The 18,167-nt window shown below is 39.6% G+C and overlaps 2 pseudogenes; both read left to right on the forward strand.

Moving 5' to 3' along the window:
- The first annotated feature begins 6,941 nt into the window (after positions 1-6,941).
- LOC103949777 lies at positions 6,942-8,927 on the forward strand (annotated as a pseudogene).
- A 6,788-nt stretch (positions 8,928-15,715) lies between these two features.
- Positions 15,716-17,821, forward strand: LOC103949775 (annotated as a pseudogene).
- Positions 17,822-18,167: the final 346 nt, after the last annotated feature.

An 18,167-nucleotide genomic window follows, 5' to 3' on the forward strand; every position in this document is an offset into this window, starting at 1 on the left:
GGCCCCGACCACGCCCTCACGGTTTTATTTCTGGGAACTCACACAAAAACTTCTCAGTGGGTCACCCATCCTGGGATTGCTCTCGTGCGAACTCGATTAACTTCGGAGTTTTTACGGAACCCGAAGCCAGTGAGCTCCCAAATGGCCTTGTGCTAAGTAGAGATGAGAATATACATATAATGCTTACATGATCCTTATCCCTGGGCGATGTGGGATCTTACAATAGTCACATCCCGCTTAGGCCCCCACCACATCCCAAGCTCGACTCCACCTGGCACGATATTGTTCGCTTTGGGCCCCGACCACGCCCTCAAGGTTTTGTTTTTGGGAACTCATGCTAGCAGAACTTCCCATAAACAAAATTGTGAGGGCGTGGTCGGGGCCCAAAGCGGACAATATCGTGCTACGGTGGAGTCGAGCCTGGGATATGGTGGGGGCCCAGGCCGGCATGTGACAATTTGGTATCAGAGCTAATCCCTGGTCAAAATTGTTCCAACGAGGGCGTCGGGCCTCTAAGGAGGATGGATTGTTAGATCCCATATCGTTAAGGGAAGTGGATCATCTATGCCTTATATGTACATGCCCACCTCCATATAGCACGAGGCCTTTTGGGAGCTCACTGGCTTCAGGTTCCATAAGAACTCCGAAGTTAAGCGAAAAAGGGGCCAGAGCATTCCCAGGATGGGTGACCCACTGGGAAGTTCTGTTTGCGTGAGTTCCTAGAAACAAAACCGTGAGGGCGTGGTGGGGCCCAAAGCGGACAATATCATGCTACGGTGGAGTCGAGCTCGGGATATGGTGGGGCCCAAGCTGGGATGTGACAAGTTGGTATCAGAGTCAATCCTTGGCAGGAAGTATGCTGATAAGGACGTCGAGCCCCTAAGGGGGGTGGATTATAAGATCATACATCGCCCAGGGGAGAGAATCCTCTATGCCTTATATGTACATGCCCACCTCTTATAGCACGAGGCTTTTTGGGAGCTCACTAGCTTCGAGTTCCATCGGAACTCCGAAGTTAAGCGAGTAGAGCGTGAAAACAATCCTATGATGGGTGACCCGCTGAGAAGTTCTTGTGTGAGTTCCCAGAAACAAAACCGTGAAGGCGTGGTCAGGGCCCAAAGCAGACAATATTGTGCTACGATGGAGTCGAGCTCGGGATATGGTAGGGGCCCAGGTCGGGATGTAACTACGGAATGTGAGGGCGTGGTGGGGCCCAAAGCGGACAATATCGTGCTACGGTGGAGTCGAGCTCGGGATGTGGTGGGAGCCTAAGTCGGGATGTGACAATTTGGTATCAGAGTCAATCCTTGACAAGAAGTGTGCTGATAAGGACGTTGAGCCCCTAAGGGGGGTGGATTATAAGATCCTACATCGCCCAGGGGAGAGAATCCTCTATACCTTATATGTACATGCCCACCTCCTATAGCACGAGGCTTTTTGGGAGCTCACTGGCTTCGGGTTCCATCGGAACTCCAAAGTTAAGCGAGTAGAGCGTGAGAGCAATCCTATGATGGGTGACCTGCAGGGAAGTTCTTATATGAGTTCCCAGAAACAAAACCGTGAAGGCGTGGTCAGGGCCCAAAGCGGACAATATCGTGCTACGATAGAGTCGAGCCCGGGATATGGTAGGGGCCCGGGTCGGGATGTGACTACGGAACTCGAAGCCAGTGAGCTCCCAAAAGGCCTCATGGTAGGTAGAGATGAGAATATACATATAAGGCTTACGAGATCCTCACCCCTAGGCAATGTGGGATCTTACAATCCACCCCACTTAGGGGCTCGACATCCTCGTCGGCACACTTCCGGCCATGGATTGGCTATGATACCAAATTGTCACATCCCGACCCGGGCTCGACCACATCCCAAGCCCGCTCCGCCGTAGCGCAATATTGTCCATTTTGGGCCCCAACCATGCCCTCACGATTTTGTTTCTGGAAACTCACATGAGAACTTCCCAGTGGGTCACCCATCCTGCGATTGCTCTCGCGCGAACTCACTTAACTTCGGAGTTCATTAAGCGAGTAGCGCAGATTTGGTTCCGACATACACTTTAAAGGAGTCAACAAATTAAAGTCACCATGTATGAATAAAGACTTATTGTAACTTTTAAAAAGTCTATGACAATCTTATGGTATTCAATTATAACTTTTTGTGGCAAGTGACCATTTACCACAGTGGTGGAAATGTGTTGACCCATTGCATGACGACGTGGGTTCAAACTCCATCGATGGCTAATCTAACATCTAATCTAACAAAATCTATCGTTTGACAAAACAAAAAAAAATTAGGCTTTTTAGCCAAAACGGTCCCTGAGATTTGCATAAAACATCACTTTGGTCCCTAAGATTGAAAATCAATACAAATGGTCCCTGAGATTGTCCACCATCCATTATTTTGGTCCTTCCGTTAAAAACTCCGTTAAGTGGACAATTTTTAAAACTTCGTAACTCAATCGTTTCTAAACCAAATTCGACCTATAATATATCAAAATGAAGATAGGAAAGTGTAGAACAATATTATAGCTATTTGGATTCCCAATGATTGACGGAGATGGCTGAAAAATAGCCTGAAAGGTGACTGGCCCGCGGGAAAACTGGAAAACTTACCGGAAATTGGGTAAACTTTAAACGTTCATAACTTCTTCAATACTCAACGAAATCGAGTGATTCAAAAACAAAAATCATACTTCTCAACAAGACAAAGAGAGTGGTACCTTTTAGACGGATAAATTTTCATGGTTTGGCCGGAAAACGGCTCAAAAGTGGTTGTCTTGGTCTCAAGTTAGCCACTTTCAAGCCCTTTTCCGGTCAAACCACGGCGAATTAGCCATTGAAAAGGATACCATTCTCTTCGTCTCATTGAGAAGTATGATTTTCATTTTTGAATCACTTGATTTTGTTAAGTATTGAAGAAGTTATGAACGTTGAAAGTTTACCCAGTTTCCAGCGAGTTTTCCAGTTTTTCCACGGACCAGTCACCTTTCAGGCTATTTTCCGGCCATTGACAGCAACCATTAGGCTTCCAAATAGGTATTGTTCTACACTTTCCTATCTTCATTTTGATATATTATGGGTCAAATTTGGTTAAGAAACGATTGAGTTACGAAGCTTTGAAAATTACCCAAATTTCCAGCCAAAAGCTCTAGGACACTTAATAGAGTTGTTAACGGAATGACCAAAATAATGGATGGTGGACAATCTCAGGGACCAAAGTGATGTATTATGCAAATCTTAGTGACCATTTTGGCTAAAAAGCCAAAAAATTATAACTTTTTGTGAGTTTGCAAAAGTTTAGGTGTATTCTATTTTATTTTATTTAATCGTAATTAAGAAAATAAATGGTTTTCTTCAATCACATTGGATGAACTCGAGTAATGTTCTTATATATATATATATATATATATATATATATTCCTTTGAGGGAATGCAAGGAAATTACCGAATTAATGTTAAGGCCGAGTGGACCTTGATCAAAAAGAAAACAAAGGGTTAGAGTGTACCGAACGTGTTGAGGACGTCGGTATGTATGGCATGTGGAATCTAGGTTGAACTACTGTAACTCCACTCAACCAACAAAGTAATTCCATAAGGCTTTGACTAATTGAATGGTGGGTAAGTAAGTACCACTTGATCAATCTATCATAAGAGAAAAACTTGTGTGGGGCTTGACCACTGGACTTTGCTAAGTGGCACTACAAGTCACTAAAAAATCGCCACGTAACAAGTCTTAAATGTAATTTTTTTTTTTCCCATTCTTTTATATTTAGGATTCTCATAATTATATTTCTCACTAATTAATATACATCAATCTAATGGATATTTTTTTTGTTTTCTTTCTTTTAAAAAAAAAAAAGGGACAATTGATGGCAAGATACGATTATCCATCCCAAATATTCCCTCCAATTTATGTTGCAGGACTCTTTCACTTTCTTCTCTCTCCCACTTCTTTGTCTCTCCGACTTTTTTCTCTCACTGTTCTTCAGAAAAAATTATGTACCCTAAACAAAATCACTTTCTCCAACTTTTGTCATGGAAATCAATCAATAATCTTTAAGTTTTTTCGTTATTTATACAATACTTGATTTGATCATGTGAACTTGACATGAATAACCCATATATATAGTTGTATTAGGGTTAGCCTAATTTTTTATTTGTTTTCGTTAACATGTTAATCTAATATTTGGGCTCAAATGTTAATCAATGTTCTGGTTAATATGTTGATAAGAATTACCCACATATTTATACAATAGTTTTTTCCATTCTTTACTATTAGTATTTTATTAATGTGGTAGTCCTTTTTTCTTTTTTTTTTTTAATTGGTAGGTTGCTGCTGAGACAATGGAGTTTTAAGATGTAAAAATTAGAATGGTGGTGAATTTTGCCATTGAAGCCTTTCAAGTACGCAATGCTTATGCTATGAGGAAAGGATTCAATCTTCGTAAAGAGCATATTTGAAGAGATAAATCAAATAATATTACACAATGAGATTGTTTGGGAAGTTAAAGAAGGCAGGCATGCCCTGCAACATAAACTGGAGGGAATATTTGGGAAAAGAGGGGGGGGGGGGGGGAACGAACAAAATATAAGCCATTAAATTGATGCATATTCATTAGTGAAAAAAATAATTATGAGAATTTTAAATATAAAAGAATGAGAAAAAAAATTATATTTAAGACTTGTCACGTGGTGATTTTTGAGTGGATTGTAGTACCACTTAGCAAAGTCCAGTGGCATGCCAAGCCCCACACAAGTTTTTCTCCTATCATAATCAGAAAATTAAACAGAGAGGAAATTATGTAAATTAACCCAAGATCCGCAGTAAATTGCCATCCCTGTCTTCCAGTCAGTATATAAGGAAGAGACCGTATGCTTACATTCACGAAGCAACATACTAATTTTGGGGTTCTTATAACTAATATCCATGGCAACTCACATTTCTAGATGCTAATATTCCTTAGGTTTTGTACTGGTTTCTCTGCATTTCTATGCCTAATTCTCTGTTCGTTGGCTGAAGGAGAAAACAAAACCCATCTTCACACTGTTGAAGTGAAATCTCTTCTACCAGCTGCAACCTGCATTCCCTCCACCAAAGGTCAATCCCATATAACTTAATTAAATTTCAAACCCTTTATATATTGTGCATACATACGTGTCTCTTTACAAGGACGAAGGTAGAAATTTCTTTTAGAGGGGACAACCCGAAAAACAACTAAGAAAACTTTATTATAGTATGGCTTACACCCAATACGGTAACATGGATGACTTCAAATGATGAGGTATCACCATTCCAATGTTACAAAAAATTTAATGTAGTGGAAAGTGGCAAAGTGATGAGAAAAAATATTAATACATGATAGGCGAGAGAGGGGTTTTTCGGTTTGAATGACAGAACAAGAATACTTTTGATTATATAATATTTTGTATGGAGTATATGTATTATGAATGTATGTTGGATATTAGATACATAAATTTTATTTAAAAATAACGCGTGTGTATTATATAAATGTAGTCTGCAACTTAACAAACGAATCATTCAAGTGGGGGCATCTGCCCCAATGAGCCTTCATTAGCTCCGTCCATGTCTCTCTACCTATCCATATATTTATCCATGCATGCATGTTGTCTCTTCAATCTTAATGCATCGTAATATGCTTGATTTTACACCTGCATTGTGGAGCCAAAAATAATCACAATGTGACACGTGGATCTTTGGATGAAAAGGACAAGAATACCCTTGAGGCACATCGGGATTCCTACGTGTGAGCAGCGGGCAATCATCCCTCAACCAAGTCAAAAGTGCCCAAAATAGGTAACAATTCAAAACCTATTTTATCCATCCTCATCAAATCCTTTCCACAAGGTAACTCCCAAATCTTTCCCTTTTTATTATACTAATTAGCTAATCAATTACACAATTATTCTATTAATTGGCTAATTAATTAGTTAATTATTCAATTATGCCCAATTAAACACAAATCAAGAACCTAGCCTACAAAGAGAGCCAAGTGGCCGGTCCTCTCTCACCCAATGAGGCCAGCCACACCCCTATTAAAGCCCTCTCATTCTCTCCAAAACCCAATTCCAATTCTCTTGCTAAACTCTCTAAATTCTCCAAACACTTTTCTCTCAAAATTCTAACCTTGGCATCGGAAGTTCTTCGGCTAAAGCCCCCCCTTCATCGTGGGCGTGTGAGACTCTTGGCCTTGACCTAAGGTGTTATTTGTTTTGTAGGTGCAATTTTGTTCAAGATCATGGAGGAAGAAATTTGCATCCACATGCATTCATGGAGTAATTGGAATGGTGCATGTAAAATTGACACACACACATGTGTGTGTGTGTGTGTAGAAGAGTAAAATTGACATATTTGTTTATATATTCTCAGGTGAGCTCGTATATAATGGTAAGACTCAGTTCTATTAGAGATTACGAGTAACTATGTCAATTTTGTATGTTTAAATAGCATATTAAACATATGAATCATGTCCATACAATATTATTGGTCACAAGAGAAACTTGGCTTCACACCTCACACCTCCCACCTCACATTTCTACATATATTTATCCCATTACGTGACTATTTCATTTATTTAAAACTTATTTATTGCTTAAGGACATATATGAATATATATGAATATATAACTAAACTCCTGTATGCAAAAAAAACAATTAAACATTACGCAATAAACAGACATGATACAATTAGTTAACTAAATTCGACAATGTACTCAACAGAAACATGAAATCATAAGATATAAAAACTTTTTTTTTCTTTTTCTTTTGGTGCTAAACCAATTAATATATCCACAAACCATGCATGTTCTTTGGTTATTCATGGCCACATAAGCAGGTACGACAAAGACGGCCTTATGGGTCACAGAGAAGCCAAATAGAGTTTTGAGTGCAGAAGATTTAAACTCAATATTGATGCATGGTGCCGTCATTTACGAAATAATGCAAAGAGTATAGAGACTAGATAGATGAATGTTTCACAAACGCCACCCGTTATAAGCAAATGTTACGTACTAAAGACATAAATAAAGGGGTGTGTTATCCACACACCCCTGTTTACTTCTCACATACCTTCTTAATTTTCGACATTCGGACCAAATGAATTGAAGAATATCAAATAACAGAAATTGATGAGAGATGTATGAGAAGTAAAAAGAGATGTGTAGATATCACAAACCTAAATAAATTGGGTTTTCATATTCCATGAAAAGGGACCTTAAGAAAATGTTACCTTGTTGAAGTATTTCCGCTCATAAGCGTGTTTTTTTTTTTTTTTTTTTTTTACCTTTTGAAAAATGCTTTTGTTAAAAAAGTTTGTAGAAATTGTTATATTACAATTCAAAGTAATTCCTCAAAAAGAACTTTGTGTAACTAATTGTGAATCATCTATTTGAATTCAGGTGATGAGAGCAAGGAGTCATCATCTTCATCGGTACCAAAAGTGGTACACAAGCACGGACCATGCTCTCGAATCAACAAGAACAAATCCAAAACTCCAACTCATGCCCAAATCCTCAACCAGGACCAAGCCCGAGTCCACTCAATCCACTCCCGTTCAACACCAAGAAATCACTATCTACAACCACTGTTGGCAAACTCCGTCCATCCGCCGCCACCACCATCCCGGCCCAGTCCGGAATAGTAGTGGGATCGGGCAATTACATTGTCAATGTCGGCCTGCGCTCCCCCAAGAAGCAGCTCTCCCTCATTTTCGACCCCGCAACCTCCGCCTCATACATCAACGTCTCCTGCAATTCTGTCATTTGTTCCCAGCTGAGGTCAGCCACAGGATACACCCCCCGCTGCTCCACCACCTCCACCTGCATCTACACCATTCAGTACGGAGACCGGTCCTACTCCGTCGGATTTTTGGGGATAGAGCGGCTGAGCCTGCCGTCGACGGATGTTTTTAACGGGTTTTTGTTCGGGTGCGGCCAGAGAAACAAGGGCCACTTCGGTGAAACCGCCGGTTTGCTCGGTCTGGGCCGGAATAAAATCTCCTTCGTCGAGCAATCCGCCTTGAAATACAAACGGTTCTTCTCCTACTGCCTCCCCTCCACATCAAGCGGCACCGGATACCTCAGGTTCGGCAAAGGAAGCGAATCTTACAAGGCCGTGGAATTCACGCCCCTCGCCGACATTTCTTAAAGCGGGTCGTTTTACGGCCTCGACGTCGTCGGGATCAACGTTGGCGGGAAAACATTACCTATTTCCCGTACAATTTTTTCCTCCTCGGGGACGATTATAGATTCCGGGACGGTGATCACGCGCCTGCCGGCGACGGTGTACACGGCACTGCCGGACGCGTTTCGGCAGGGGATGAAGAGCTACGCGTCGGCTCCGGCGCTTTCTATTCTCGACACTTGCTACGACTTCAGCAACGTCGAAATGGTGACGTATCCGAAGATTGCGTTTGCTTTCGAGGGCGGGATGACGTTGGATTTGGACGCAACGGGGATATTGTACTGGGCGAGTGTCGATCAAGTTTGCCTGGCGTTTGCCGGGAACAGCGACGACAACGACCTTGGGATATTTGGGAACGTTCAGCAGAAGAGGCTGCAGGTGGTGTATGATGCGGGTGGTCGTAAAATCGGATTTGCCCCTGCAGGATGCCCCGGAGCCTGAGGGCTTATGTGATTAGTTTGCTTAATTAGGCTGGCTAAAAAGTTTGATTAAGCCAGCAGCAGCAACATATAGCAAGTTTTAGAGTAATGCTACACTTATCACTTAGTTGTACCATCTGCGTAATAAAGCTAGGACCCGTCATGCATGTGGTTTCCATTTCTATTAGAAAAGTGGTACACATGATGATACAAATAGATGAATTGGCACAAATTATACAGTGACAATTGATTTGTGTGTGTAATAGATAAAAAAGAATTCAAGTACGCAAGCAGCAACTTATATAGAAATAAGAAATAAAAGCAAGTAGTTTCTGTCGTTGCGATACTATAATTTTTCTATATCCAGTCTCACTCAATAAGTTGGAATAATGCAAAATCAAGCCATGAAACAATAATTATTTTGTGTGTGAAAAAGTAGGGGACTTGCATCAATAAAAATTTGGGTTCACTTAGTGTGATATTACCATAATTCTAATAAGTTTGGATGACGATTAAAGATTTTCAAGAAATTCCAAAATGATGGAATTTAAAATGAATAAAATTTATTTTTAAGAATTTGTGAATTTTCATTTTTGGCTAATCTAAACAGATAAGGGAATTCAAATACATAATTTAATGTGTATATATGAGAACAAAGGTGGTTGGTGGTGGTGGTGGCGTCAACTGTGGTGGCAATGACGATGGTGGGTGGTGGCGGCAGTAAAGACGATGATGATAATTGGTCATGATGGTGGTGGTGGCGGCGATGACAATGATCAGTGGTTGCAGTGGTGGTGATGGTGGGTAGCAATGGCGGCAATAGTGGTCATGACAAGTGGTGGTGGCGACAACAGTGATGGGACTAACAATGATGGTCACTAATAATTTAGTTTCATTTTTTTTTTAATTTTTTAAACTTCCCCTCATGAAAATTCACAATGACAACTATTAATATATATAATTTAAACTTGGAAATTAGAAGTCTCAAATTTCGAGATTTTCTTTTCACTTGGAAATTCCAAATTTTTATGTTTATGAATCCAAACAAAAAAATTTGTGCATGTTAATGTATAAATTCTGACTTTTGTCTAAATTTTAAATTTATTTTCTTCATCCAAACAAAGAAAAGTGAAATTTGAACATAAAAAGAAAACTATGGTAGAACGTGACCTACATGTAAAGGCCAAGTTATTAAAATTGACAAAAAATAATTTGACCAAAATTGAAGTAAACCACTTTGGTAACAGTAATACTAAAAGATCATCTTCATGGGATGCAAGCAATAACGTTGCAACTAACGACAAAAACATCATTTTCTTTGAGGTATTTCATTGTACATATGAAGAAAAATATCGACGAATTAAATTAGAATTCGTTTAAAAGTGTTTTTAAAATGCTAAAAAGATTTTTTGGTGATATTATTTTTGGGTCCATGATTTCCTAGAGAAATTTAAGTGGTACCACATAACAGGGTTCCAAATACACCAAAAACTTACTCAAAATACTCACAAAATGGATATAACTGTGAATTTAAATGTAATAATACATGTTTTAACAGAGCCTTTGTCTAAAAGGGTCCTCATTTTTTTATAGAAAGGAAAACTAGTTGTAAAGCTTATTATAGATCGTATTTAACCATTCAAACCCCTTTTTATCTTTTTAGACGTTTGAATATATTTTTCAATTAAGAACAGGGCATCAGCGTAGAAAGTGGCCACGTTCTCAACTTAACCAACATAAAACCAAGACTCTCATGTTCAAATCTTAAGTCAGGACCAAGATCGAGTCAGCTCGATCCACTCCCGAGTCAAATCCCAAACATTTGTTAACTTGTATTAATTTTGGAAATTTATTAGAGTAAAAGCTCATCTCCCTCTTTTCTTTTCTTTTTTCTTTTGTTTTCAAGATGGCTCAACTTTATATCTCTCCTTCTATTTTTCTTGTATTTTTATTTTTGCTTTCATGAGAATTAGATTTATGTCTCGCCCTTTTATTTTTTTTATATTTTATTATTAGGATAAGGTTTATGTCCTTGTATTTCTTTTAAAAGAAATGTTGATCACATAACGGTATATCGAATCAAAATTAACGACATATCAATCTAATACTGAAAAATAATCATTAAACATGGAAATTTTTGGGTCATACACAAAAATGACGTAGATTGTTTACATGTTAATACTTTTATGTGCTTATATGGATGACACTTTCTTAAAGTAGTCCCAAAGTAAGCAATATATTTCGTAATTAAATTCAGACTTTTCTTGTTGCATTGAACAATTGTAAGAAATCTTAATCTTGGTAGAGATAAGTGGACGACTCATGACTTAGAAAGGGCATCCATATATGTGGAAGTTGGAACTACGCCTGAGGATATCCCAATGAAAATTCATATATATGATCAATGCACTGTGGAAATTTGACATGGGCTTTGGTTATATGCAAATTCCAAGTGCACTGAGATAATTAGTGCACTATTACTGTGTGCACTGGCTTGTCCATTGCCCTTGTAATTAACTCTCATTGTATTCATATACATAAAATTAGAAAGGAAGACTTTGGATGCGTATGAATATTTTTTTACTGAAATCTTGTTGGTTTTCAATTTTTAATCGAAGTTCCTGAAATTAATGTGATAATTTATTTCTATGAATGTTACTATATTTTTTAAATTAAAAATTGAAATTTATAGTTGTTTATATTAATGAGATTTTAAATAAAAAAACCATAATTTGTGGGATTAAAAATATTAAAATATAAATTATACTATTGTGTGTGTGTGTGTGTAAACATGGGTACATTCATCTAAATTAATCAAAAAAATTATTGTACCAAAACATGGGTACATTCTTCAAAAATCACAAAAAAAAAAAAAAAAAAGATATTAGGCTTAATAACATTAGCAAATTTCTTCAATTACACTTGACATGGATACATTCTCAAAATCAAAGAAAAAAGAATGTACCTGCCACATCCCGGCCCGGGGTCCACCACACCCCGGGCTCGCTCCACCACCGTAGCACGATATTGTCCGCTTTGGGCCCCTACCACACCCTCACAGTTTTGTTTCTGGGAACTCACACGAGAACTTCCCAGTGGGTCACCCATCCTGGGAGTGCTCTCGTGCGCTACTCGCTTAACTTCGGAGTTCCGATAGAACCCGAAGCCAGTGAGCTCCCAAAAGGCCTCGTGCTAAGTAGAGATAGGAATATACATATAAGGATCACTCCCCAGGGCGATGTGGGATGTCATAATCCACCCCCCTTGGGGGCCCGACGTCCTCGTCGGCACACACGCGGCCAGGGATTAGGCTCTGATACTAAATTGTCACATCCCGGCCCGGGCGGAACCACATCCCAGGCCCGACTCCACCGTAGCACGATATTGTCCGCTTTGGGCCCCCAACACACCTTCACAGTTTTGTTTCTAAGAACTCACACGAGAACTTCCCAGTGGGTCACCCATTATGGGAATGCTCTCGCGCGCTACTCGCTTAACTTCGAAGTTCCGATAGAACCCGAAGCCAGTGAGCTCCCAAAAAGCCTCGTGCTAGGTAGAGATAGGAATACACATATAAGGATCACTCCCCTAGGTGATGTGGGATGTCACAATCTACCCCATTGGGGGCTCAACGTCTTCGTCGGCACACGCGCGGCTAAGGATTAGGCTTTGATACCAAATTGTCACATCCCGGCCCAGGAGAGACCACATCCCGGGCCCGACTCCACCGTAGCACGATATTGTCTGCTTTGGGCCCCCAACACACCCTCACGGTTTTGTTTTTTAGGAACTCACACGAGAACTTCCCAATGGGGCACCCATCATGGGAATGCTCTCGCGTGCTACTCGCTTAACTTCGGAGTTCCGATGGAACCCGAAGCCAGTGAGCTCCCAAAAAAGCCTCGTGCTAGGTAAAGATAGGAATATACATATAAAGATCACTCCCCTGGGGCCCAGGCGCCCACCACACCCCGGGCCCGCTCCACCACCGTAGCACGATATTGTCCGCTTTGGGCCCCTACCACACCCTCACAGGTTTGTTTCTGGGAACTCACACGAGAACTTCCCAGTAGGTCACCCATCCTGGGAGTGCTCTCGTGCGCTACTCGCTTAACTTCAGAGTTCCGATGGAACCCGAAGTCAGTGAGCTCCCAAAAGGCCTCGTGCTAGGTAGAGATAAGAATATACATATAAGGATCACTCCCTTGGGCGATGTGGGATGTCACACCCGAAGTCAGTGAGCTCCCAAAAGGCCTCGTGCTAGGTAGAGATAAGAATATACATATAAGGATCACTCCCTTGGGCGATGTGGGATGTCACAGTACCACTTCCCGGGCCCGCTCCACCACAGTAGCACGATATTGTCTGTTTTGGACCCCAACCACGCCCTCACGGTTTTGTTTCTGAGAACTCACACGAGAACTTCCCAGTAGGTCACCCATCATAGGAGTGCTCTCGCACGCTACTCGCTTAACTTCGGAGTTCCCATGAAATCCGAAGCCGATGAGCTCCCAAAAAGCCTCGTGCTAAGTAGGGATGGGAATATACATATAAGGATCACTCCCCTAGATGATGTAGGATGTTACAATCCACCCCCCTTAGGGGCCCGACGTCCTCGTTGGCACACCACGGCCAGGGTTAGGCTCTGATACCAAATTGTCACATACCGGCTCGAGGTCCACCACATCCCGGGCCCGCTCCACCACCGTAACACGATATTGTCCGCTTTGGGCCCCAACCACACCCTCACAATTTTGTTTCTGGGAACTCACACGAGAACTTCCCAGTGGGTCACCCATCATGGGAGTGCTCTAGTGTGCTACTCGCTTAACTTCGAAGTTCCGATGGAACCCGAAGACAGTGAACTCCCAAAAGGCCTCGTGCTAGGTAGAGATAGGAATATACATATAAGGATCACTCCCCTGGACGATGTGGGATGTCACAGTACCCATATAAGTTTAAAAATGGATTAGAAAAAAATTGAATACATTTTATATATATATTAAAAAAAAAAAAAAAAGGAAAACTAATGAAAAGGGCTTGAAAACTTTAAGTTTTAATAATAAGGACAAAATAAAGGGTAAAACGAATAGTACCAGGTTTGACTTTTTAGTGTACAAATGTGGTTTTTCGTTAAAGTGAACAGTACCGTGGGTTTTTCGTTAAAACTCCCTAAAAAAATGATACATTTTACACATAACAAATAGGAATATTTAAGAATGAGTACATTTTAAGATTAAAAAATTTAAAAAAAAAATTACATGAATGGGTACATATAAGATTAAAAAATAAAAGCTAATGGGTACAAACTTATTCTAATTTTTTATTTATTTTGGAATGTTTTGAATTGAAAATTAGTTAGGAGTTTAATAAAGATGTGAGTATTAAAATTCTAAATCTATTATTAATTTTTATTTTAAAAATTTTTGTAATTGACATGTAAATTCATTATTACATTAATGTGGGACTTGGATCAAACTTTGAAAACTAATAAAGTTTCAGTCAAAGAACATTAATAACTAGGAACTGGATACTAATTTTTCCAATTAGAAAACCCTTTAATAATTTATATGTTTAACCAAATTGACGGTTTTGTACAATAAGGGAGTGCGTTGTGTATGGAGATTGACGTGCTTTGCTTGACTCTCAAATCCAAGGGTATTCAATATATACTTTAAGGTTTGATTAAAAAAAAATATAAATAGACTTTAAAGAGTAAACAAGAGTCATCATGTATTGGATAAAAACTTTTTGTAACTTTTAAAAAGTCTATAAAAACCCTATGGTATTTAATTATAACTTTTTTGTGAGTTTACAAAAGTTAAGGTGTATTCAATTATTTTAAAGGATTTTAAATCGTTTTGGATTTTAATGGACTTTGCTCTTTTATGGTAATTTTTTGTCATGAGAAATTCAACCTCTTCCCCACAGATTTTGATGAATTTTATTTTTACTAAAATTTTTTAGGATATACTTCACCACCCACTAAAATGCAATGACTATCATTATCACTACTTCTACCACCATGTTGGCACCACCACCTTACCATAACCATCTCCTCCATCCATCATCGCCATCAGCCTTATTGCCATGAAAGTTTATCACTTTAAAAACTCAACAGAAGTCCATGTAAATCTAAATACGCGCCCTAAGGTTCTTACGATATTTGTCAATTATGTACATACAATGACTAAATGACATATAATGTGATAGTTTTTATTAGATATGATATATATTTAAAGGGTGGAATCCTTTAACAAGAGGAATCCCTATTTTTTTTAAAATGGGGACACTTGACCGTTAGATTGGCTTTTAATGAAATTGTGTGGTTGAGATTGTGTTATCTGTGATTTAATCTCAACCACACAATTTCATTAAAGTCAAACCAACGGTCAAAAGGATGTTCCCATTTTTTTAGAAAAATGGGATCCCTCTTGTTAAAAGGCTTGTTTAAAGGGTAATGCTAGAGAGACCAAATTTATAAACCAAATGATGTGGATGTTGATAATTGAATTATTACTTAAGTGTTGATTAACGTGCTTAGTTTCTATTTGTGACACATTATTTGGTTTGCAAATTTAGTTTACAAATTTAGTATCCCTAGCTTTTTCCATATGTAAACGGTGATTAAGAAAATAAATAGTTTCTTTGATCACATTGCGTGAACTCGAGTAGTACTATTATATATTCCCTTGAGGGAATGCAAGAAATTACCGAATTAATGTTAAGGTTGAGTGGGCCTTGATGGAAAGAAAACAAAGGGTTAGATTGGACCTGAAAGTGTTGAGGATGGAAAGAAACAAAGGGTTGTGGACCTGAACGTGTTGAGGACGTCGGTATGTATGGTATGTGGAGTCTAGGTTGAACTACTGTAACTCCACTCAACCAACAAAGTAAATTCCACAAACTATATCGTATGTAATTACCATTTGATCCACTACATGCTTATCATCAACAGCAAATTTAAACCGAGAGGAAATTATGTAAATTAACCCAAGATCCCCAGTAAATTGACATTCCTGTCTTCCCATCAGTATATAAGGAAGAGATCGTATGCTTACATTCACGGAGCAACATATTCTGGGTTTGTTATAACTTATATCTATGGGAACTCGCATTTCTAGATCATTGTTATTATTCCTTAGGTTTTTCATTGGTTTCTCTTCAATTCTATGCCTAATTCTCTGTTCGTTGGCTGAAGGAGAAAACAAAACTCACCTTCACTGTTGAAGTGGAATCTCTTCTACCAGCTGCAACCTGCAGTCCCTCTCCCAAAGGTCAATGCCATATAACTTAATTAAATTTCCAACCCTTTATATATTGTGCATACATACGTGTCTCTCTACCTATCCATATATTTATCTATGCTTGCATGTTGTCTCTTCAATCTTAATGCATCGCACCCTGCTTCGTTTTACACCTGCATTCATGGAGTGATTGGAATGGTGCATGAATATTACTCTTCCAGCTACAAATACACACACACAGATATATATATATATATATATAGTGTGTGTGTGTGTGTGTGTAGAAGAGTAAAATTAACATATTTGCTTACATACTCTCAGGCGAGTCTCATATATAATAGTAAGACTCACCTTTATTAGAGATTACGAGTTATGTCAAGTTTGTATGTTTAAATAGCATACTAAACATATATATTTCTATACAATATTATGGTTACAAGAAAAACTAGACTTCACGTCTCACATTTCTATATAAATTTATCTCATTGCGTGACTATTTCACCTACTTAAAGCTTGTTTACAGCTTAAGGATTTATATGAATATATAATTATATATATATATATACACACACACGCATATATGAAAATAATTGTGAATCTGGATAACTGAACTCCTATATACATTCCAATTTAGGTCATAACAATATAACAAGGCATCAGTACTAAAAGTGGTACACAGGCATGGGCCATGCAATCAACTCCGCCTACGTAAACCAAAAAGCAGTACTACTGCTCAGGATGAGGACCTCACACAAATCCTCGAGCAAGATGAAGCCTGAGTCGGCTCGATCCACTCCCGTTTCAACATTGGAAACAAAACCTACAGAATCCCTGAAGGACCACTCAAACAATCTGATGCCACCGTCATCCCCGCCCAGTCAGGCAACCTTAGTGGGCTATGGCGACTTCATGGTCAGCATGGGCTTGGGCTCGCCTAAGAAGGAACTCGCGCTCTTATTCGGCACCGGCAGCGACATCACTTGGACACAATGCCAACCTTGTGTTCGGTCTTGTTACCCACAGAAAGACCCATCTTCGACCCCTCTCTCTCTACCTCTTACTCCAACATCTCCTGCAACTCTGCCGCGTGTTCTCAGCTCGCAGCCTCCGGTGTTGCTAGCAGTTGTTCCGCCTCCACCTGTGTTTACGGCGAACGGTTTGGAGACGGCTCCTTCACAGTCGGCTTCTGGGCCAAAGAGAAGCTAACTATGACTTCAACAGACGTTTTTAACGGTTTTGTCTTCAGCTGCGGCCAGAACAACCAAGGCTTATTTAGGGGCATCGCCGGTTTACTCGGTCTCGGCCGAAGCAATATCTCCATAGTCGAACAAACCGCCGACAAATATAAACGGTTCTTCTCCTACTGCCTCCCATCCACTTCAAGCTCTACCGGTTACCTCAGCTTCGGCAAAGCTGGTGGCAAAGGTTCGAGAAAGACCGTCAAATTCACACCGCTGCCCACATTATCTCAAGGTCCAGGGGTTTACGGCCTCAGACTGGTTGGCATCAACGTCGGCGGGCGTCAACTTTCTATTTCGGCTTCGGACTTTCGGGACCATTATCGACACAGGGATGGTGATCACGCGCCTCCCGGCCACGGCATACGCCGCACTGCGGGGAGCATTTCAGGCACCAATGAAGAGGTACCCGTCGGCTAACTCGACTTCCACCTTGCTGGACACGTGTTACGATTTCAGCGGATTCCAAACGATGTCGTATCCAAAGATAGGATTTGTGTTTGGCGGCGGGGTTACGGTGGACGTGGACGCTGCCGGGATATTTTTTTCAGCAGAGTGCTCCGCAGTTTTGCTTGGCTTTTGCAGGAAACAAGGATGATAGGGACATTGGGATTATTGGGAATGTTCAGCAGAAGAGGTTCCATGTGGGGTATGACGTTGCTAGGGGAAAGGTGGGATTTGCCCCTCTGCTGGATACTCCTGATCGATTCTATGAACAATTATGAATGAGTAATGCTAGAGAAATCAAATTTTTTAAATTAAATTTGTAAATTAAATGATGTGATTGTAGATTACTGGATTATTAATTAAGTATCGATTAACATACTTATTTCTTATTAGTAATACATTATTTGGTTTGCAATTTAATTTAAAAAATTTGATCTACATAGCATTACTCATTATGAATTGATGATCCTTTATGGATATAATTGTAGTACACGTAAACAATGTGGGTAATACATACAAATGTCTAAAGAGTAAGTGTTTTAGGCTCCCTTTTGTTATTATTATTATTTTTATATAAAAAAATCTGTTTCACTTTAAAGTTAAAAAATAATAAATGTTAGATAA

This window comes from the organism of the source record quoted next, unplaced genomic scaffold (assembly GCF_019419815.1).
Source record: "Pyrus x bretschneideri cultivar Hongxiangsu unplaced genomic scaffold, Pyrus_bretschneideri_v1 Contig28, whole genome shotgun sequence".
NCBI lineage: Eukaryota > Viridiplantae > Streptophyta > Magnoliopsida > Rosales > Rosaceae > Pyrus > Pyrus x bretschneideri.